This window comes from Oncorhynchus gorbuscha, linkage group LG03 (assembly GCF_021184085.1).
Source record: "Oncorhynchus gorbuscha isolate QuinsamMale2020 ecotype Even-year linkage group LG03, OgorEven_v1.0, whole genome shotgun sequence".
In the NCBI taxonomy this organism is placed as follows: Eukaryota; Metazoa; Chordata; class Actinopteri; order Salmoniformes; family Salmonidae; genus Oncorhynchus; species Oncorhynchus gorbuscha.
In genome coordinates, this window is record NC_060175.1 from 48,201,257 (window position 1) to 48,224,891 (window position 23,635).

Sequence of the window (23,635 nt, forward strand, 5' to 3'; positions counted from 1 at the left end):
GTCACAAGCCAGTGGCATGACCACAGTGTTTACTGCAGTAGGCCTAATGGACTAATGATGCCTGTGGAATGATACACATTACCCGTGTAGGTCTACTGACTGGTACTGATAATATTACACAGCAAATACAACCTGTTGAATAGGCCCGTCATGTATCGATCTCTACTGACTAACACATTCTTCATATGGCTTCACCTGTATCTTCACTACAACATGGTAATATCATGTCTCTGTGAGGAGGGTGAATCATTGATTCTACTCACACGTTATGATGACTCTCCAGTGTTAAACAGTGAATGGCATTTTAGTGGAAACAAATGTTTTATGCAAGTCAAAATAGAGTATAGATATTCATATGGAAAATAACACCTTTCAACCAAGAGATGAATTCACCAAACCCCCTCCCGCCAAAACAGAAAGAGAATGAACCTCGAAAAGAGAGAGATGAGGAAAGAGTGAGTGAGTGAGTGAGAGAGAGAGAGAGAGAGAGAGAGAGAGAGAGAGAGAGAGAGAGAGAGAGAGAGAGAGAGAGAGAGAGAGAGAGAGAGAGAGAGAGAGAGAGAGAGAGAGGAGCGGGAGTGAGAGAATGGACGGATCCTTTTCTGTGGGCCCTAAAGACATGTTTCCCTCAGATGTTGGGTCTTCTTCAGATGCTAATGGTCCATTTTTTATTCTAAAGCCGTCCTTAGCATAACAATGCTATGGAAGTGAAAGAGCTAAACCTCTGCTTTCTTTAGGAAGCCAAAGCTGGTCTTTCTTGTGGACTAATGCCCTTCTCTCTTTGTGCAGAGAGTGAAAACCCTCTGGAACGCGATGGCAAGGTGATCACAGTGCTAACTTGAAAATGAGACTGAAACAACACGTGATAGCCACCCAAAGTACCATCACTAAGTGATTATAATAAAATACATGGCCAAATACAGCTCTGTGTAGATAGCCAGGTGCACTTATTTTCAGAATATGATGACAGAGATTGTTTAAAAAATGATTGGTCTTTGTTGATTAAATCTTAAATTTGTGGTGAATTACAGTACCAGTCAAAAGTTTAACGCGTTCTATTTGCTGTGTAATAGTATCCCTGTGAGGCCGTTGGTAAAATTGAATAAATGCAGAGTCAGGCGCAGGACACAGTTCTGAGTAATAATCCAAGATTTACTCAATAAATGGTAAGATTCCAACAAGGAACAGATACAATAAACTAAAGCACGAACAACGAGAACCCGCATGACAAACAATAACGCACAAAACAGAGAAGGAAATCAGAGGGTTAAATAATGAACATAATTAATGGAATGGAAACCAGGTGTGTAGATCAAGACAAAACAAAACGAATATGAAACATGGACCGGTGGTGTCTAGAAAGCCGGTGACGTCGACCGCCGAACACCGCGAGAAGAAGGAGAGGGACCAACTTCGGCCAAAGTCGTGACAATCACACCTACTCATTCAAGGGTTTTTCTTTATTGGTACTATTTTCTACATTGTAGCATAATAGTGAAGACATCAAAACTATTTAGTAACACATATGGAATCCTGTAGTAACCAAAAACGTGTTAAACAAATCAACATATATTTTAGAATATTCAAAGTAGCCACCCTTTGCCTTGATGACAGCTTTGCACACTCTTGGCATTCTCTCAACCAGCTTCACGGGGAATGCTTTTCCAACCGTCTTGAAGGAGTTCCCACATATGCTGAGCATTTGTTGGCTGCTTTTCCTTCTGTCCTTTGGTCTGATGAGTCCAAATTTGAGATTTTTGGTTCTAACGGCCGTGTCTTTGTGAGACGCGGAGTAGGTGAACGGAAGATCTCCACATGTGTGGTTCCCACCGTGAAACATGAAGAAGGAGGTGTGATGGTGTGGGGGTGCTTTACTGGTGACACTGTCAGTGATTTATTTAGAAGTCAATGCACACTTAACCAGCATTGCTACCACAACATTCTGCAGCGATATGCCATCCCACCTGGTTTGAGCTTAGTGGGACTATCATTTGTTTTTCAACAGGACAATGACCCAACACACCTCCAGGCTATTTAAGGGCTATTTGACCAATAACGAGAGTGATGGAGTACTGCATCAGATGACCTGGCCTCAACAATCATCCGACCTCAACCCAATTAAGATGGTTTGGGATGAGTTAGACCTCAGAGTGAAGGTAAAGCAGCCAACAAATGTTCAGCATATGTGGGAACTCCTTCAAGACTGTTGGAAAAGCATTCCTCATGAAGCTGGTTGAGAGAATGCCAAGAGTGTGAAAAGCTGTCATCAAGGTAAAGTAATAATAATAATAATAATAATAATAGTAAAGGGTGGCTACTTTGAAAGAATCTAAAATCTAAAATATATTTAGATTTGTTTAACACTTTTCTGGTTACTACATGAGTCCATATGTGTTATTTCATAGTTTTGATGTCGTCACTATTATTCTACAATGTAGAAAATAGTAAAAATAAAGAAAAACCCTTGAATGAGTAGGCGTGTGCAAACTTTTGGCTGGTACTGTGTGCCTGTTGGAATGCTCAAACCCAAAAGTTATGACTGCATGTCTCACACTCAAAACACCAAAATTCTATCTGTGTTTGAAGCAAATTTGGAAGACTGACCATGATGATTACAATAGATGACTTTTTGTCAACTCTGATATGAGAAGTTCATGGCTTTTCATGTCTTTGCTTCAAACAGGTGAGCCTTCATTGAGGGTGTGTGGTTGTACAGATATCATCTCTGTATCTGGTTGATGGAGACGTCATCCTACTTCTACCTCTCCCGATGCACGTTTTAGAAATATAGGCGCAAATTGCCCCAAATGTCGTTTAAAGTTTTTCCCCATTTTAGGCTATTTATTAATTGAGAGGCAGATTCATAGGAATCTTTTTATGAGTTTGTTCATGGAATATAACATCCTAAATATTATAATCCCACGGTCAAGATGTATGAATGCGTTATTCATATAATTGTTACTAGCTTAAGGGAGTGGCTGTTTTTGTGATTTTGTTTTTTATACAGTAAAAAGGAGGATAACATAAATGGTTTGATTAGAGGGTACGATCCACCAGTTGAGTCATGAGCCTTTGTGTCTGACATGGGTCACATCGGTAGCAGTAACACAATGAGGCTTCATCTGTTGTTCCTATTGGCAAACAGGATGCATGCTTTTCAATATTTTCTATTCTGTACCTTCTTTGTGGAGAAACTACATTGTTTTGATCCATCCTCAGTTTTGTCCTATCACAGCCATTTATCAGAACTCAGGATAAGACCCAAATGCAGACAGCTAGAATCAAAGATGTTTATTGAACCAAACAGATTCAAGCATTTTACGTTTTTACATGTATAAATGGCTCCAGTCACAACAGTGTGTCCCGCCTCCCATCCATCAAACACACCTGTGCTCACAGATTTGCTTAATTGACCTGCATGCATTGTGCATGTAAATAGAGTGTGTTGGGATGGTTGAGGAGGTGCTAACTTCCTCTGGGCTGCACCTGGCCCCGGACCTGCTGATCTGATTTACACAGATAGATTCAGAGACAGGAGGGGGGAACAGGAGGGGTGTTAATGGGATAAGGACTGGTTGTTGTGGGGTACTTAAGCAACAATTGCAACAAGGCACTAAAGTAATACTCCAAAAAATGTGGCAAAGAAATTATCTTTTTGTCCTGAAAACAAAGGGTTATGTTTGGGGCAAATCCAACACAACACACCACACTCCACATTTTCAAGCATGGTGGTGGCTACATCATGTTATGGGTATGCTTGTTTTTGAAAAGGACTGTGGAGTTTTACAGGTGAAAAAGAAACGGAATGGAACTAAGCACAGGCGCAATCCTAGAAGTAAACCTGGTTCAGTCTTCTTTCCACTTGACACATTCCCCTTTCAGCAGGACAATGTGTTCCTCATTAGCTGAGTTACAGTTTTGACTTAAATCTGCTTGAAAATGATCAACAACCAACTTGACTGAGCTTGAAGGATTTTGAAAAGAATAATGGGCAAACAATCCAGGTTATTGTCATGATAATACATTTTATTTTATTTATTATTTTATTTTTCTTCCACTCTGACAGAGTATAATGTGTAGATCATCGACAAAATAATAACATTTAAATCCATTTTTATCCCACTTCGTAACATTGAAATATGAATAAATCTTACGATAGTTATTGGTTATTATACTATGTAATGTGTGTTATGTATTGGACAAATGCTGCATTTCATTAAGGCTTATTTGCTGTGCCTTTTTCGTTTCTCATGCCTTCATTCAGCATGGCATGGATAACACTTCATTTATGCATGGAACAAAACACAGTCAGGGCTGTTTTTACTTGTGTTTAAGTGAATACTGTGTGTTCTTTCATGTGTATCCCTGTCTGCGTATTCTTGTGTGTGGGTGGGGGGGTTAAAAGGATGTTAGTGGTGACACGATGCATCCATTTAAAGCAGGGAGCTCAGCACCAGAGCATCAGGACTCAGTGAATGACACAGCTGGTTCTGTGGAGATAGCTGTTATTGCCATAACTAGGCCCTGCTCTCTCTCTCTCTCTCTCTCTCTCTCTCTCTCTCTCTCTCTCTCTCTCTCTCTCTCTCTCTCTCTCTCTCTCTCTCTCTTCCATTCCCTCTTTCTCTATATCTCTACTCCTCATTTTCCCCTGTATGTATCTCTCCTCTTCCCTTTTTCCTTCTCTGATGGTGTGATGCGCTCTCTCCCTCCTCCCTCGCTTCAGGGTCCAGACTTCATGGAGCCGAAGCTGCAAACTCACTTCCTGGAGCTGGCGTTCACTTCCTGTCTTTTTGTGTGACTTCCTGCCCTGCCTCTGTGATCAGGCCCTGCGGAGCCGCCTCTCTGGGAGAGACTTCCTGTTCCACAGACAGCTGTGGAGATAATTCCCCCTTTTTGCTGATTTTTCTATTTTTTTTTAACTCAAGTGTCTTCTTTTCCATGCGCTGTTTTTCCACTTACTCTGCTTGGCTGCAGGTTTATTTTGATATTAAGTGAACCGAATCAAATCCCCCTGAGCTATGTCATCTCAATTTTTGGAGAGTGGACCTGTCGGGGCTATTGAAGCAGAGCAATAAAATGAGATGGAAATATAACATACTACATGATGAAACACAATATAGGCACAAAGTACATATTGAACATAGTAATGTGAAAGACTAACTACAGCATTGCACCAGTCTATCCTCAGTGGACTGTGCATTCCCATCAGCTCTCCTCTCCTCAGAGCATTCCCTTAGGCCTTCCAGGAGCCCTGGGTGTGTGTGTGTAGAGGAATGCAGTGGGTGTGGTGACTGTGGGCCCCGGTAGAGACAGGCGCTGGTTGGTACATGAAGCTCCACCACAGCCTCCCCTGACGGGCAGAGCAGAGACAGCCTGCAGGGAGGAGGGCTTCACTGGGTGAGGGATCACAGGCCAGAGGCAGAAGGGAGAGGTAGAGAGGGAATACAAGGAGAGGGAATGAGGGAGCGGAGGAGGAAATGTGGATGAGGCTCTGCTTTGGGTGCCTTGCTGTCTGGGATTGCAGTGTATCACTCCACCCAGCTGAAACGGTTTCCAGTATGTACCAATGTATATTTGTGTGTGTAGATGTGATGTGTACACCAGCTGATATGAAAGACTCCACATGCTCTACGTCCAAGGAGGCTGGTGGGAGGAGCTATAGGAGGATGTGATCATTGTAATGGCTGGAATGGAACAGAGTCAAACACGTTGTTTCCATGTCTTTGATGTGTCCGGTACCATTCCATTGATTCCATTCCAGCCAATATAATTTTCCCGTCCTCCTATAGCTCCACCCACCAGCCTCCTCTACTCTACATTGAGATGGTGCCACTATCCCAGGGATCATCAACTAGATTCAGACGCGTACCAATTTTTTCTTGAGTGGTTGGTCGGGGGGCCAGAACATAGCGAATAATTTGTAGAATGCAAATTGACCACCAGAAGCCCGAACAGAATGTTTGACTGACACAATCATTTCAAACCTTGCTTACATTTGTATAAAACCATGTGTCTCTATTAAGCGTGGGACTACTTGGAAGCAGATTTCCAAAATTAAAGTCACTTGGGGCTGATTTCCTGGTGTTTTTACAGTCTTTGTTTTATTTATTTTTTGTTCAGAAAACTTCGGGGGGTTGCAAATAAAACCACCAACGGGCCAAATTGAGATACACTGCTCTAGGCTGTTGAATCTCGCAATCTTCCCATTCCTTTATCAAGCCCACTGTAGGCTACATTATCTGTCTCCCCGCAAACTGAAGGCGTCCGCATGCTTCCCAGCCTTAACAGTTCCGAAGAGTTTCTGCATTATAACAACATTTTGTAACGTTTTTGTTCATTTTGGACTTCGGGTGAGATATTTTTTCGGCTGTTCGGCCACAAAAACAAAATTCTGGAGGCAAGCTGAAGTTTGGAGGCGAAGTCTCCGTACTGTTGGTTAACAGTAGGGATTATTCGAAAAAAGGTATTTATTGTCATTCTGTTAGGTGGAGCGAAACCCAAGAGCAGACTCAGACAAGGAGACAGGGATTAACCTCTCTAGGGTAGGTGAGACGCTAACGTCCCACCAGGCCAACATCCGGTGAAACTGCAGAGAGCTAACATTCTAAATACACCATTTGTTATAGTAAACATTAGTGTAAATACATGTATCTTACATCATTTAAAAGATGAACGTCTTATTAATCCAGCTGTGTAAGGACATCAGGGATAAAATTGTAGACCTGCACAAGGCTGGGATGGGCTACAGGACAATAGGCAAGCAGCTTGGTGAGAAGGCAACAACTGTTGGCGCAATTATTAGAAAATGGAAGAAGTTCTAGATGACGGTCAATCACCCTCGGTCTGGGGCTCCATGCAAGATCTCACCTCGTGGGGCATCAATGATCATGAGGAAGGTGAGGGATCAGCCCAGAACTACACGGCAGGACCTGGTCAATGATCTGAAGAGTGCTGGGACCACAGTCTCAAAGGAAAAACCATTAGTAACACACTAGCAAGGTCCCCCTGCTCAAGCCAGCGCATATCCAGGCCCGTCTGAAGTTTTCCAATGACCATCTGGATGATCCAGAGGAGGAATGGGAGAAGGTCATGTGGTCTGATCAGACAAAAATAGAGCTTTTTGGTCTAAACTCCACTCACCGTGTTTGGAAGAAGAAGAAGGATGAGTACAACCCCAAGAACACCATCAAAACTTTGAAGCATGGAGGTGGAAACATCATTCTTTGGGGACGCTTTTCTGCAAAGGGGAAAGGACAACTGCACCGTATTGAGGGGAGGATGGATGGGGCCATGTATTGTGAGATCTTGGCCAACAACCTTGGCCAACAGGCTGGTTCTTCCAGCATGACAACAACCCGAAACACACAGCCAGTGCAACTAAGGAGTGGCTCCGTAAGAAGCATCTCAAGGTCCTGGAGTGGCCTAGCCAGTCTCCAGACCTGAACCAAATAGAAAATCTTTGGAGGGAGCTGAAAGTCCGTATTGCCCAGCGACAGCCCCAAAACCTGAAGGATCTGGAGAAACACACAGCCAGTGCAACTAAGGAGTGGCTCCGTAAGAAGCATCTCAAGGTCCTGGAGTGGCCTAGCCATTCTCCAGACCTGAACCCAATAGAAAATCTTTGGAGGGAGCTGAAAGTCCGTATTGAAACCTGAAGGATCTGGAGAAGGTCTGTATGGAGGAGTGGGCCAAAATCCCTGCTGCAGTGTGTGCAAACCTGGTCAAGAAACACAGGAAACGTATGATCTCTGTAATTGCAAACAAAGGTTTCTGTACCAAATATTAAGTTCTGCTTTTCTTATGTATCAAATACTTATGTCATGCAATAGAATGCAAATTAATTACTTTAAAATCATACAAGGTGATTTTCTGGATTTTTGTTTTAGATTCCATCTCTCACAGTTGAAGTGTACCTATGATGAAAAATTAAAGGAAAACCTGCAAAATCGGCAGTGTATTAAATACTTTGCTCAGCTATTGTTGCCATCTTATGTATTTCATTCAAATCATCCACAGCATCATATCTGTATGTTTGGCTGTTCTTGGTCATTTGAAAGATGATGCAGCAACAATAAAAACAGAAAACGTATGTTTATTTCCTTGTATTTTATTCTACCAGATCTTTTGTTTTATATTCTCCTACATTAAATTCACATTTCCACAACATTCAGAGTGTTTCCTTTCAAATGATACCAAGAATATGCATATCCTTGCCTCTGGGCCTGAGCTACAGGCAGTTAGATTAGGGTATGTCTTTAGGCGGAAATTGAGAAGAAGGGGGGGGGGTGGTACCCCAAAGAAGTAACCAAGGTATTTATTGGAACACAGGGGGGAAGATGGAGTACAGGTCAGTGGAAGCTCGGGTGGATTGCTGGAGACCAGGTGCGTATTTGGATAGAAAACACTCTAAAGTATCTAAAACTGTTAAAATAGTTGTCTGTGAGTATAACAGAACTGATTTGGCAGGCGAAAACCTGAGAAAAATCCATTCAGGAAGTATTTTCTTTTTTGGTTTTGTAGTTTTCTATTCAATGCCATTACAGTATCCATTGACTTAGGACTCAATTTGCAGTTCCTATGCCTTCCACTAGATGTCAACAGTCTTTAGAAATTGTTTCAGGCTTGTATTCTTATAAATGAGGGAGTAAGACCAGTCTGACGTGTCACAGAGCTTTTTCATACGCAATCCCAAGAGAGTGCATTTCTTGTTTACCTTTTATATTGACAACGTTATTATCCGGTTGAAATATTATAGATCATTTAGGCGAAAAAACAACCTGAGGATTGAATATAAACATCGTTTGACATGTTTCTATGAACTTTACGGATACAATTTGGATTTTTTTTTTTGTCTGCCTGTTTTGACTGCGTTTGAGCCTGTGGATTACTGAAGAAAACATGCTAACAAAATGGAGGTTTTTGGATATAAAGAGACTTCTTCGAAGTCAAAGGAACATTTATTGAGTAAATGAATGTCTTCTGAATGCCACCATTTGAAGATCATCAAAGGTAAGGGATTAATTTTATCTCTATTTCTGAGTTTTGTAACGCTTCTGCTTGGCTGTAATAATTTGTCAACTGGGCTAGGTATGCTTTCGCCGAAAAGCATTCTATAAATATGACACTGTGGTTGGTTTAACAAGAAGTTCATCTTTAAACCTATGTAAAATATGTTTTGTTTTCTGAATTTTTATAATGAGCATTTCTGTAATTGAATTTGGCGCTCTGCAACCTCACTGGATGTTGGCCAGATGGGAAGCTAGCGTCCCACATACCCTAGAGAGGTTAACAGTGATATGATTCAGCCCACGGCTCTTCACTAAGAAAAACCCAGCACCCACCAGGGAGGAAGATGGCTTGATAAGTCATCGCCAGCAGCATACCACCCTGCATACCTCTGCTGGCTTGCTTCTGAAGCTAAGCAGGGTTGGTCCAGGGCAGTTCCTGAATGGGAGACCAGATGCTGCTGGAAGTGGTGTTGGAGGGCCAGTAGGAGGCACTCTTTCCTCTGGTCTAAAAAAATATCCCAATGCCCCAGGGCAGTGATTGAGGACACTGCACAGTGTAGGGTGCCGTCTTTCGGGTGGTATGTTAAAGGGGTGTCCTGACTCTCTGAGGTCATTAAAGACCCCATGGCACTTATCATAAGAGTAGGGGTGTCAAACCATCATGGTCACCTAATAATCCCCAGTTTACAATTGGCTCATTCATTCCCCTCCTCTCCCCTGTAACTATTCCCCAGGCTGCTGCTGCAAATGAGAACGTGTTCTCAGTCAACTTACCTGGTAAAATAACGAATACATTTAAAAAAAATAAGTCCTGCAGCCAGAGAATCCTGTATGTAAGTCTCCATAGCCTCTTGCTCGGGATGAGGGAGGTTAAACAACCGGCTACTGGGGAGAGGAGCACCAGGCTGGAGATCAATGGCGCAGTTGTACGGCCGATGCAGCGACAGGGTGTGGTGCTTGCTGAACAAAGGAGCTAGATCGCGATACTCGGGAGGAACAGATGACAGGTCCTGAGGTTCTGGAATGAACTGAGGCACAAACAAGGCAGGGGGAAGGGCCAAATGTAAACAATTAGTGACAAAATTAACTCCAAGTAGTGGTGACCTTTACGGAGGGCCAGTCAATCTGTGGGTTGTGTAGCTTTAACCATGGATGGCCAAGAACCAGGGGATAATAAGGACAGTTTGTTTATGTGGAAACCGACCTTTTCCTGGTCATTTCCAGAGAGACGCAGGATGACAGGGACAGTTCTCTCACAGACACAGGCGAGGAGCTTTCCATTGAGAGCCTTGGCATCGAGGGGTGAATCGAGTGGAACAGTGTCCAGGCACAACTGGGTAACGACATCTCGGTCCAGGAAGCGCTCGTCTGAGCCGGAATTGATAAGAGCAGACAGAGGAAAAGTCTGACTCTGCCACACAATGTTGCCTTCATGCAGAGGTCTGGGGAAAATGGGCAGGTGGTTTGTCTCAACAGTATATCCTCCACTATTGCCAAGACCCCTCTTTTGCTGGACGCAGGGAACAAGTGGAGACAAAGTCACCAACCTGGCCACAGTATAGGCAGCTCTTAGTGCCGATTCATCATTGACTCTCCTCTGGAGAGAGACGAGCCCTGCCCAGCTGCATGGGTTCAGGATCTGGACATGCCTGGGGATGGGATGCAGTCGGAGAAGGTGGGCAAGGCACTTAAGCAGATGTTATGGGACATGCAACCCTACCTACCCTCTCCATCCGACACTCACAGAGAAGGTTGTTGATGCCGATAGCAAGAGAGGTGAGTTCATGAAGTCCATCAGGCTCATCCCTGAACACCAACTCGTCCATGAGGATCTCAGCGAGTGTGTTCCGGAATGCTCCCTGAAGGGCCTCCTCATTCCAGCCGCTCTCAGCGGCGAGGGTGCGAAACTCACATGCCATCTCAGCAACACTATGGGGGCCTTGACAGAGGGACAGGAGTCATTTAGCGGCATCCTTAACCGCAGACCGGGTGCTCGAAGACCTTAATCTCCTCTGTGAATCTGGAGTATTAGAAGCAGATGGGGGACTCTCCGTGGCCCAGGAAAGCGCTGCTCCACGGAGGCAGCCAATCAGAAAATAAATCTTGGCCTGTTCACTAGCATAAGAATAGTGCTGTTGCTCAAATACTAGTGAACATTGTACCAAAAAAGGCTCTGCAAGCTCTGAGATTGCCATCATAAAACTCGGGAGTCAGAACAAACGGCTCCCGGAGTGGAGGAGAAGGACTAGAAACTGGTTGTGAGCTCTGAGCGAGGGGTCGGCCCAGTAAGTCAGACAGGCTCCGTGAAAACTCCTTGATGTGCTCCAGAATGGTCTTCAGTGCTTGGTCATGTTGCTTGAGCAGGGCTCCTTGGCTGACGAGGGTTTGGTGGAGAGTAGCAGAGTCTGCTGTGTTCATCTCTAGGGCCAGATCGTACTGTTAGGCGGAGTGGAACGGGTGAACCCACAAGCAGACTCGGACAAGGAGACGGGGATGAAGTAACCAATATATTTATTTGAACACAGGGGAACGATGGAGTGCAGGTCAGGGGAAGCTCAGGCAGGTTGCTGGAGGCCAGGTTCGGAGGCTGAGGCTGGAGCGAGAGGGGTTGAGATAGGGTAAGCAGGTCCAGGGAGGAATCCAGGGGAGTAATGGGGTGGGCAATCCAGGACAGAGGAGCAGGATGACGAGACGTGGGACAGGAGACAGGGACCAGAGTCAGAGCGGGCAGAACTGTAGTGGACAGGAAAAACAGTGTCAGGCAGGGAAACAGGCAAAGCAGGGTGACAGGATCTGAGTAAAAACAAATAGCTAGAAGCGTAGACTGACTGAACAGAGATTGCGATCTGGCAGTGTGGAAGTGGCAGGACTGAGTATTTGTAGAGGTCTTGGATTATGGAACGGGTTGCAGCTGGTGAGGATCTGCTCTGACTCCAGCACACCTGTCTCCGGCCACACACACACACACACACACACACACACACACACACACACACACACACACACACACACACACACACACACACACACACACACACACACACACACACACACACACACACACACACACACACACACACACACACACACACACACACACACACACACACACACAGGGAGAGAGAGAGGAAAAGAGCACTGGGGGAGGCGGCAGGTCAAAGAAACACAGGATTACTAGTAGAGGGCGTTGCAGGAGCAGATGTGACACATTCAATTTGACGACTAGCTTTCATGCACATTTTTTCATTGAGAAATACTGCACCAAACATCTTAGTTAGATGTAAAATTGGCAGACGAAGATCTCCTCAGCAAAAGCATCAACATTTCTGACTGATTTCTTGAGTTATCTTAGACTAATTCTGACTATTTTGAGGAAGTATTTACTGGCACTGGCGTATCAAAATGGACAAACAGTTTTATTGCGACTTTTTTCAAATTTTTCAATCAGAGGTCTTTTAACGGAATATGCAGGCACACTCGTTCAGTTCGGCTAAGCTCCAGCTCCAGTCGTACTGGTTACCATATGTTCACCTTATGCCCTCAGTGTGTCCATGTGACCACCTGCATGGGCCAGGGATGACAGCAGGGTTGGCTGCCAGGGTCAGGGCCTGGGGAGAGGGGCTGGTGCTTGCGGAGTCAGCCTGGGGAGGGTACAGGCCCGTCGGTATGTCTCCCCTCGGAGAGGGCAAACTTTGAGTGTCTCCTTTGAACCAGGGGACATGGCAGCCACATGGGCTTCTCATGGGGCGGTCATGGTGTCAGTGTAGTCAGATGGGATATGGAATGGACAAATGGGTATGATGAGTACCCAATGAGCACACATGTGTATGATGAGTACCCAATGAGTACAAATGGGTATGATGAGTACCCAATGAGCACACATGTGTATGATGAGTACCCAATGAGCACACATGTGTATGATGAGTACCCAATGAGCACACATGTGTATGATGAGTACCCAATGAGTACAAATGGGTATGATGAGTACCCAATGAGCACACATGGGTATGATGAGTACCCAATGAGCACACATGGGTATGATGAGTACCCAATGAGCACACATGGGTATGATGAGTACCCAATGAGCACACATGGGTATGATGAGTACCCAATGAGCACACATGGGTATGATGACTACCCAATGAGCACACATGGGTATGATGAGTACCCAATGAGCACACATGTGTATGATGAGTACCCAATGAGTACAAATGGGTATGATGAGTACCCAATGAGCACACATGTGTATGATGAGTACCCAATGAGCACACATGGGTATGATGAGTACCCAATGAGCACACATGTGTATGATGAGTACCCGATGAGTACTAATGGGTATGATGAGTACCCAATGAGCACACATGTGTATGATGAGTACCCAATGAGTACCCAATGTGTATGAGTTCCCTCAGATTCACTGACGTATGTTTCAGGATTTCTAGGGGAGATTTACTTTACTCAACAATGAATAACTAGACAGGACAAATACCATCATTTATGGTTATTCTCCCTAAGCAATACATTTGAAACCACATAACTTAGGGTCTGTCTAGTCATGCCCATGGTATCTTAAAGCCTAAGTTGCCTCAGTTAACATCTATACAGATAGCATCTAAAATCTAAGCTATGTGAACAGTCCTGGACAAGGACGGCTGAAAATCTACTATCGGTGCTTAAGAGAGAGGAGCTTTTGGGAAGAGCCTGTGGCATTTCACTTTCCTTACACAAGAACGAACAGCTAGGATACAATCTCAATCCATCACAATTAGGGGGTGTGGGTGGTTTTAAGAGCTAGCCTTGAGCTGATGGGGTTGAAGCCTCTACCCACGACAAAGCATCCTGGGCATGTCCTGACGGGATCTCCCCTGGTCCTGGCTCTGCCTGGTTGTGCTGAGTGGCAGGGGCATACATGGGCCTCTTCACACATACACCACTTCCTGCTACTGCTGGGCACTGCACTGCACCCCTCAGGACCAGCAGGAGGCCACTCACAGATAGACAATGGTTTGTCGTCTTAATCAGTAACAGTAAAGAATATATGAATAAAAGTTAATACATTTTGTATGAATGTGAAATGGCAAGCATATGCTGTCTCATTACATTTAAACTTGTTGATCCCCTTATTTAGACCATATTCAACTCTATTCTACCCCAGCCACATCGTTGTGATAATGGCATCTGATTTAACTCAATACCAGCTAATGAAAAACAACATCTGAAGGCAACAACAAAATATGGCACATTTAGCAAGATAATATACACTTGCATAAAGCCTTTGGTATGCTGAGGCTTAATTGGCCTAAACCATGACAATAAAGTGAAGAACATTAATCAATCTGTTACACTGACATTTTCAACTGGAAATACATCAGAAGCATGAGCAAAATCATGAACACCGTAGGTGGAAAACACCCAACAATGCTCAGTTATCAAAATGTTACCTAGCAAAAAGACGGGGAAATTGAAAGAGCAGTGGAGAGAGAGAGAGAGTAAGAGAGAGAGAGAGAGAGAGAGAGTAAGAGAGAGAGAGAGAGAGAGAGAGTAAGAGGGAGAGAGAGAGAGAGAGAGACTGAATGTGTAATGAGCTTGAAATAACCCAGTGCTTTTTTTGTTTTTTTTTCTCTCTCTCTTTGGGAAACATGCCTTTCCCAGCTGCACAGCCCCCACAGTGCGAGGCCAGGCCAGGAGCACAGCTGGCCAGACATGGTGGAGCCAGTCGACAGGCGCATGGAGCGCCGCCCGCCCAGGCCCTCTTCCTCCGCAAACATCCCCAGGTGTGGGGCCTCCGAGCTGGGCTTCTGATCTGCACCAAACAGGGTTGTGTGTGTGTGTGTGTGTGGGGTGAGGGGTGTCAGGGTGTGGAGGGGGTGTCCCACTGAAGCTGTGTCAACATTGAGAGAGAGAGAGAGAGAGAGTGTGTGTGTATGTAACAACGATTACTGCAGTGTTGTAGCTCAATTGTAGCTAAATTGTTCATATCACTTCATACCTAACCTACTTAAAGCCATGCCTGAGAAAAGTACATAGGGGACAAGTGGTTTGCAATGGCTTTGATTTAAAACATATAATCAAATACCAATATAGGAATTTTGGTTGTTACAGTTTAATGAAAAACATAAATAGCCACCTGCAGTACAAACACACACACACACACACACACACACACACACACACACACACACACACACACACACACACACACACACACACACACACACACACACACACACACACACACACACACACACACACACACACACACACACACACACACACACACACACACATTTAGACACAAACACACACCTGCGTAAAGCCACAGCCACATAGCCTGCACAAACAAGGTTCCAAAAAAACACATAATGAAATACCTTACACTTTAATAACATTACCTGTAGAGATCTGATATGCAATTTTATTTCATAACCTCAACTGATGATGACTTCACCCAGCTCTCATCCAACTCAAGCATTCAACACGCAGGCAGGCAGGCACGCACGCACGCACGCACGCACGCACGCACGCACGCACGCACGCACGCACGCACGCACACACACACACACACACACACACACACACACACACACACACACACACACACACACACACACACACACACACACACACACACACACACGCGAAGGCCAGAGTAACAGGAGGCAAAGGAGTGGAGATCAGATCAGATAAGACAAGGCCAGACACAGATAAGGCCATTGAACAGCTTCATCTCAGGAGAGAGAGAGCTATATCCCCCCTTCAGCCGTCTCACATGGGCTGTTTGTTGGGCTGTTTGTAGCCAATCCATGCTACTAATTAACTGGGCCAGTGAATTCCCTCAGTGCTTGTATGGTCTCCAGTCTCCCCCCTTGCACACGCAAGGTTAGAGCGTTGGGCCTGTAACCAAAAGGTTTCTCGCTCAAATCCCCAAAACAAGAAGATGTAGTTCTGCCCCTGAACAAGGCAGTGAACCCACTGTTCCCTGGTATGAAGTTATTGTAAATAAGAATTTGTTCTTTACTGACTTGCCTAGTTAAATATTTTTTTTACTGTAAATACTGAACACCAACTCATCACCCTGTGAGTCCCTCAGTTTCAAGGAGTGCATGTGGCCCCCTTGTGGTATAAACAAGACACTGCAGAAAACAGGAGGAACCTTTGTGTTTTCTCAGTATGTTTTGAGGCAGATTCATTCTGAAGTCAACCTCCACCTATTCATATGCAAACATGTCCATGTCACTGTCACGGACCATGAAACATTTGCATATATGGCATAGCAGAGCTCCCTCCCACTGTCAGTGGTGTAAAGCACTTCAGTAAAAATACTTTCAAGTACTACTTAAGTAGTTTTCTTTGGGTATCTGTACTTTACTTTACTATTAATATTTTTGACAACTTTTACTCCACTACATTCCGAAAGAAAATAATGTATTTTTTACTCTATACATTTTCCCTGACAGCCAAAAGTACTAGTTACATTTTGAATGCTTAGCAGGACAGGAAAACGGTCCAATTCACACACTTATCAAGAGAACATCACTGGTCATCCCTATTTCCTCTGATCTGGCGGACTCACTAAACACAAATGCTTTGCTTGGAATTATGTCTGAGTGTTGGAGTGTGCCCCTGACAATCCGTAAATAAATAAAAAACAAGAAAATGGTGCTGTCTTGTTTGCTTAATGTCAATTATTTGAAAGGATTTATACTTTTACTTTTGATACTTAAGTACATTTTATCAATTACATTTACTTTTGATACTAGAGTATATTTCAAACCAAATACTTTTACTGAAGTAGTATTTCACTGGGTGACAAGTCAGTTAAGAACAAATTCCTATTTACAATGACGGACTTGGAACAGTGGGTTAACTGGTCTAGGAACAGTGGGTTAACTGCCTTGTTCAGGGGCAGAACGACAGATTTTTACCTTGTCAGCTTAGGGATTCAATCTAGCAACATTTCGGTTACTGGCCCAACGCTCTAACCACTAGGCTACCTGCTGCCCCCATTTTCCATGCAGGTATCTTTACTTTTACTCAAGTATGACACATGGGTACTTTTCTCACCACTGCCCATTGTGCATGTTGTTAGCAGGCAGGGTTACCTCATAGATGAAGGATTCCATAGACCTTAAGCTGATACTCCTGATGCTACCCCTTGATGCTATGGACAAACAAAATCATCAACTCCTTCACTCACCAGTTCCCTAAAATATATAGGTATGTACATTTATGCAAATCCAGGTAGCCTAGCGCTGAAGAGCGTTGGGCCAGTAACCGAAAAGTCGCTGGTTTGAATCCCTGACCCAGCAAGGTGGAAAAATATGCCATTCTGCCCCGGCAAAGCAGTTAACCCCCCAACAACACCTGTTCCCCAGGTGCCGATGACAGCCCCCTGCACCTCTCTGATTCAGATGGGTTGGGTTAAATGCGTAAGATGCATTTTGGTTGAATGCATTCAGTTGTGACTAGGTATCCCCTTTCCCTTTACACGAAGGGCCTGATGCTGAGAGAACTCCTTCTGAGTCACTGTGACAACAATCCAATTTGTAAGTCGCTCTGGATAAGAGCGTCTGCTAAATGACTTAAATGTAAATGTAAACCAAAAAATACACACATTGCTACTGGTGTGTGTGTGTGTGTGTGTGTCGGGAGCAATGACTGTAGTTTGCTCACCTGTTCACACACAGAGACAAAAGACTTTGGGAGGAAGCAGACGTCCTTGTAGGAGGACAGGCCACTACTTTACCTGTTTGTTTAGAGGATGCCCGCACCCTGATCAACCTCAACACAGTCTGCATGTCTACACGCTACCTGTTTATACAGCTGAGTATGCCTTGTCTCCAGAGGACTCACAATGGCAGAGGATCAGCTGGAAACATGCTGCTCTCTGGTTGGGTGTAATTCCATGTCCATTGCGGCCCTAACCACTTCTGCCCAATGAGCCCACTTCAAGCCCATTCTGATCAGATGCACAACGATAAAGCCTGCAGGTTTTAGTCAATGTCTGTGGTGTGCATGGCTTACTATATATGGACCAGAGCTTCAACTCAACATCTAATTATGTGTTAGTGCTGATGGGAAAAGATTACACACACATCCACCAAGAATCTGTCATTGTGAGAATTCATTCTCTGGCGTTTAGATTGGAGGAGAGTCTAGAATTGGGCCCAGTATGGATGTGGTGTGCTATTGAATGAGTGACATGTTACCAAAACATTCTGTGGTAAACTAAATGAGGACAGCTTCGGCGCCGGTTATCACAAAGTAGTACATTCTTCTGTCCTTTATAGAAACATGTTGATAATCACATGCAAAGGGGGTCCAACACACACACACACACACACACACACACACACACACACACACACACACACACACACACACACACACACACACACACACACACACACACACACACACACACACACACACACACACACACACACACACACACACACACACACACACACACAGAGATGTGCCTTTTGTTAAGTAAATCAGGAGTTAAATGAGGTGAAAAGGAGACTGGAGTGGCACTTTAACTGCAACCAGAGCAAAGAGGCACTGTACATGGAAAAGGGTGGTAACGTCAGTTGGATCCCTGTGCATCTCATATAAGTAGAGGGAGGGAAGGTTATTGGCGTTGCGCGTCGTGGCGGGCTCGCAGGCGTCCGCCTGTCGCTGGCCTGCATGTTTTGGGGATCTGTGTGGAGGGAGTTTGTGGCCACGGTCCTGGCCTGGGTGATTTACAGGCGGAGCGGTGACATCTGCTGGGGATATTCAGAGAGCAGCACAGAGCGGGGGCCAGCAGGCCAGGCAACACCACACAGCACATCTGGAGTCTAGACTCACTGGCTCTACTAGGCCTCTCTCCCTCAGCCACTCGCCTGCCTGCCTGCCAGCCTGCCCCGCCTGCCTGCCCTGCCTGGGCCACCGTCCCCTCTTTGTGTTTGCATAGGTGCTGGTGTTCAATTGAAATTGAATCCCCCTCACCCCCACAGTCCCACAAGCATACACACTCTCCCCTCTCTGTCATCTCCAAACTCATATGATGAAGGACAGAATAACTGGCCAAATGACTGTAGTCATAGTGAGCATGTGGAAGACATCACAAATGGGATTGTTATTTCTATCCTTCCAAAGACTGAGAGCATAAGCGTTCACAGGGGACAGCCAGTGATCTTTCGAGGAATTGACAAGTCAAAGAATGGTCATATAAACACATTCCCTCTGACAAACACAATAAACACGATCGTGATAAACATTATATCTGCACACGCTTCACTCTCGCGCACGAACACACACACACAAACCAATGGACACACACACACACACACACACACACACACACACACACACACACACACACACACACACACACACACACACACACACACACACACACACACACACACACACACACACACACACACACACACACACACACACACACACACACACACACACACACACACACACACACACACACACATCTGCTGTTGTTTTGGCAGTGTGAACTAAGTGTGGTCCTGTTTCTGGGCAAATGCTCTCCGTCCCCCTCAGGGGTCTACTAATCCTGACACTCCTGCTCTCTCTCTCTCTTCTCTATCTCCCTCCTCTCTGTCTCCCTCCTTCATTCCACCCCTACCATCTCCCTCAAACTATCCCTCACCCACACAGAGAACCTTTCAAGCTGACAGTGGTTTATTTTTTTCAAATACACTAGGACTAGGTGTTGTATGTATGCGATTCTATAAGGGCTACTCTGCCATATGCGTCAGCACCAGCACATGTGTTTGTGTGTTTGTTATCCTAATCTTCATCAAGATATGGTTTGTGTGTTTGTTATCCTAATCTTCATCAAGATATGGTTCGTGTGTTTGTTATCCTAATCTTCATCAAGATATGGTTCGTGTGTTTGTTATCCTAATCTTCATCAAGATATGGTTTGTGTGACTTGGCTGAAGTGTTTTATGGTTTTCATGGAGACATGCTCCGTTGCCAATTATATGGCAGATAAAACGGATGGTAAATACTTGGTCACTGTGTCACAAATAACCGAGATATCCAGTACCTGGTTTAGACTAAAGTTGACTTCTGCATGTGTGTGAGTTTCCACAGGGGTTTCTGTTTCTAACTTTATTGCTGGTTCTGTTGTAAACAGCATTCAACCCAGGGTTTCCCCTGGCATAGAAACACAATCACAATAGTGTCCCCCTCCGAAGGGCGGAGAACCAGAAGAAACAACCTTTGTCAGAGAACCCAGAGAGTTAGGCGTCCCGAGTGGCAACGTGATTTACTGCAGACAAAGTGCCCTCCGTTTTCCATGTTCCCTGATTTCCTCCCCAGTAATGAACATGGTGTTTTTACGGCCCTGCTCGCCCTATCACATTCCCACTGTGTCATACACTCGGGGATAAATGGCTGTGTTCAGGTTTCTGGTGTTAAACGGGTCGTAAAAGGGAGCTAGGCGATACCCCAACAAGGCCCTAACCTCCCTGAACTGCCTGAACTCCTCTCTCCAACTCTCAAATGGAATAAATGACTGTGGCTACTTGGGAAATACAAGGTAATATCCATAAAAAACAAAGTCCCATCTGGATAACACGGGTTCTGTTTGCCTTCTCTGGAAGCCATTATGACAAATAGACAAAGTGTGCTTTGCGTGTCTGAATGGCTCTCACTATGAAATCAATCTCTCACATTTGCACTGGTGAAGCGCTCACACCCATTCACCACCTGTATCCACTCAGGTTCCCACCGTTGTTTTCTGTCCGATGAAGAAGGGGGGGGGATACTGAGAGGGGGCGATACCAGATACAGGAGAGAGTAAGCACTCCCAGGTGAATGGGGCTAGAGGTGACCTTAATTCCTCTGACTACAGGTGCAAACAGCCACGGTTGCTGTCACCTGTTGAGGAGGTCGTTTGGGCTGAGTATCACACTACAAAGGTCACAGAGATCCTCTTTCTGCTTTCTGAAGGTGAGATTTTGAACAGTTCTCACTGACTGATTGTGAAATGCCAAGCCGACCCCAGCTGGCACTAAGAACAGAATATGGAACACTACATCGGCACGTACCACCCAAAGTATATCATTCATGAGATCATCCAGGCATATTTTCATTACAGTATGTGATATGGTATTTTACAGATAAATTATGAAGTGCATGTGTTTCACCATAGACCAAAAACCACTCAACAAAGTGGCCAAGATGTTGACAGTAAAACACAGAGGCAGCTGAATGTGATTTTTGTTATTTACTCTAGAGGCAGGGATAAGGGCTGATTCATAGTGACCATCAGAGACTTATAAATTGTGCAATAAAATAGTTGGGGAGGTGCGTGTGTGTCAGGGTTTGTATTGACATGTTGCGACAGAGCCAAGGCCCTCAGTGTTGGTAATGGTGCCTTGGCTTTGCACAGTGAATGTGCTGCTGGCTGGCTGGGTGTGGGTTTGGAGCTGCCACACTGGCAGAACACAGTGTGACACACCAGAGCCACTGGGGCGGCACCGCCACCAACACAGGGCTGACCAGCTGGACCAGGCCAGGCACCCACAGGGCCTGGGTAAGCTTCTCACATCAGACCTGCACACATAGATAAAATAACCACTGACCTATAAGATAAAAACAGGGGCACGAAGAGAATCTACTGCATGTCTGAGCACAGGTTGTTGTCGTCCATAAATCTATGTATGAAGTAGTGTATTTTGAGACTTCTTCCATACGGACAAAGCCACACAGTTGTACCAACAAATGCAATATTCAATCAAATAAACTCAAACTTTTCAACAGAAGAGAGAGTTGCGAAAGTCACTGATTTCTACAGCACATTCAGATGTGTAGACAGCAGTCGTTCCACGCAGATAAGATAACAGTTGGAGAGAACAGGACTGGTATTTCTGAGGAGCTCAGTGAAGCAGAACCATAACAGACCAACCCCACTCACAGATAATGGGAGAGTGTTATTCTTTCAGCCAGTAGACGGAAACGTAAAACAGGGCTCACTATTACAACAACATCTCTGTGTAGCCTATACTTGTATACAGCATCTGTCAAACCAGTCTGTCACGTTCAGTTTGTAAAGCACTTTACTACACTTCAACCATAGTCGTAAAAAATGCTCCAGTCTGGTGTGTTAACCTGGTTTGTAACACACTACATAATGAAATAAGTGGCGTTTATATGGCTGGGTTATAACAGAACCCTTTACCTTGTCTCCAGGCTCGAATTGCTGGCGGATAGAGCCTGGTAACACTGCACAACGGAGTGGGACTTAAATGGGTTATGGTTCTATCACATTTACCATATTATTTTTGGGAAGCCCAGTTGATTCTGAGTTCGGACACACAGTACCAGTCAAAAGTTTGGACACACCTACTCATTACAGGGTTTTTCTACATTTGGGCTATTTTCTACATTGTAGAATAAAAGACATCTAATCTATGAAGTAACACATATGGAATCATGTAGTAACCAGAAAAGTGCTAAATATGTCACGGATCCCCCCCGGCACCGCTGCTCATTCTGTTCACCAGTTTCCTGAGGTCTACGTCACCGGCCTTCTAGGTGTCACTGAACTGGGTCATCACCGCCAACCCCGGGCTGTCTCGTCTGATTACGCACACCTGGTTCCCATTCCCCCTGATTAGTATGTGTATATGTGTGCCCTCTGTTCCCCATCGTCCTTGTCGGTTATTGTTAGCATGTCCGTTGGTCCTGTGAGCACCTGTGCTGTTGTATCGGCTCCCATGCCACGTGTTATTGGGCACCTGTTTTACGGATCTCTTGTCCCGTGTGTTGTTTAGGGGTCTACACCTCGCTCTGTTGTTTAGGTGGAGAAAATAAAAAAGCCCTATTACGAATTCCTGTGCTTGTCGCCTATCATTATACAGCGTGACAAAACAAATCAAAATGTATTTTAGATGTGAGATTCTTCAAAGTAGCCACCCTTGGCCTTGTTGACAGCTTTTGCACACTATTTTTTATACAATGTAGAAAATAGTCAAATAAAGAAAAACCCTTGAATGAGTAGGTGTATCCAAACTTTTGCCTGGTACTGTATAATGTTTATATGTGAAAACTATTGCTAGATTTCCCGAACTTCCTTGTTTAAATCACTTGCTCTGCTCGCGCTTTGAAGTCCACAAGGAAGTGGGGACAGAGGTTCTAAGGGTTATGATAGCTGGTGAAGGACTGAGAGATCAGCCAATGAAAACCAGTGGTTGCTTCGTTTGCTCCTACCACAGATGGGTTAGCTGACAACGTCACAAAACCGGTGTACATTTTTCAATGGGGCAGAAGTACGTGTCTTGTGATTCTGGATGACCAGATAGCTAGCAACCATGACAAGCTGCCATGTGGGGAATGGTAGGTGGCTCGTTTCAGCTAGTTTCATCTCGTTCTTGATACCATGTCTTGTTTTGAGGTGTTTGCTAATATAGCTAAATAACCAACAACTGTAACGATGTACTTCTGCTACAACAAGTGCTCATTGTGCAAATCTATTCATGTTTTCAATAAACATTGGAGACTAAATATAGATTACATGTTGTAAACAATCTAAGCCAACCCTGTCTGTTTTACCCCATAGTTGCATAGGCGTTGGTTTTGTTGCTGAAAAAACA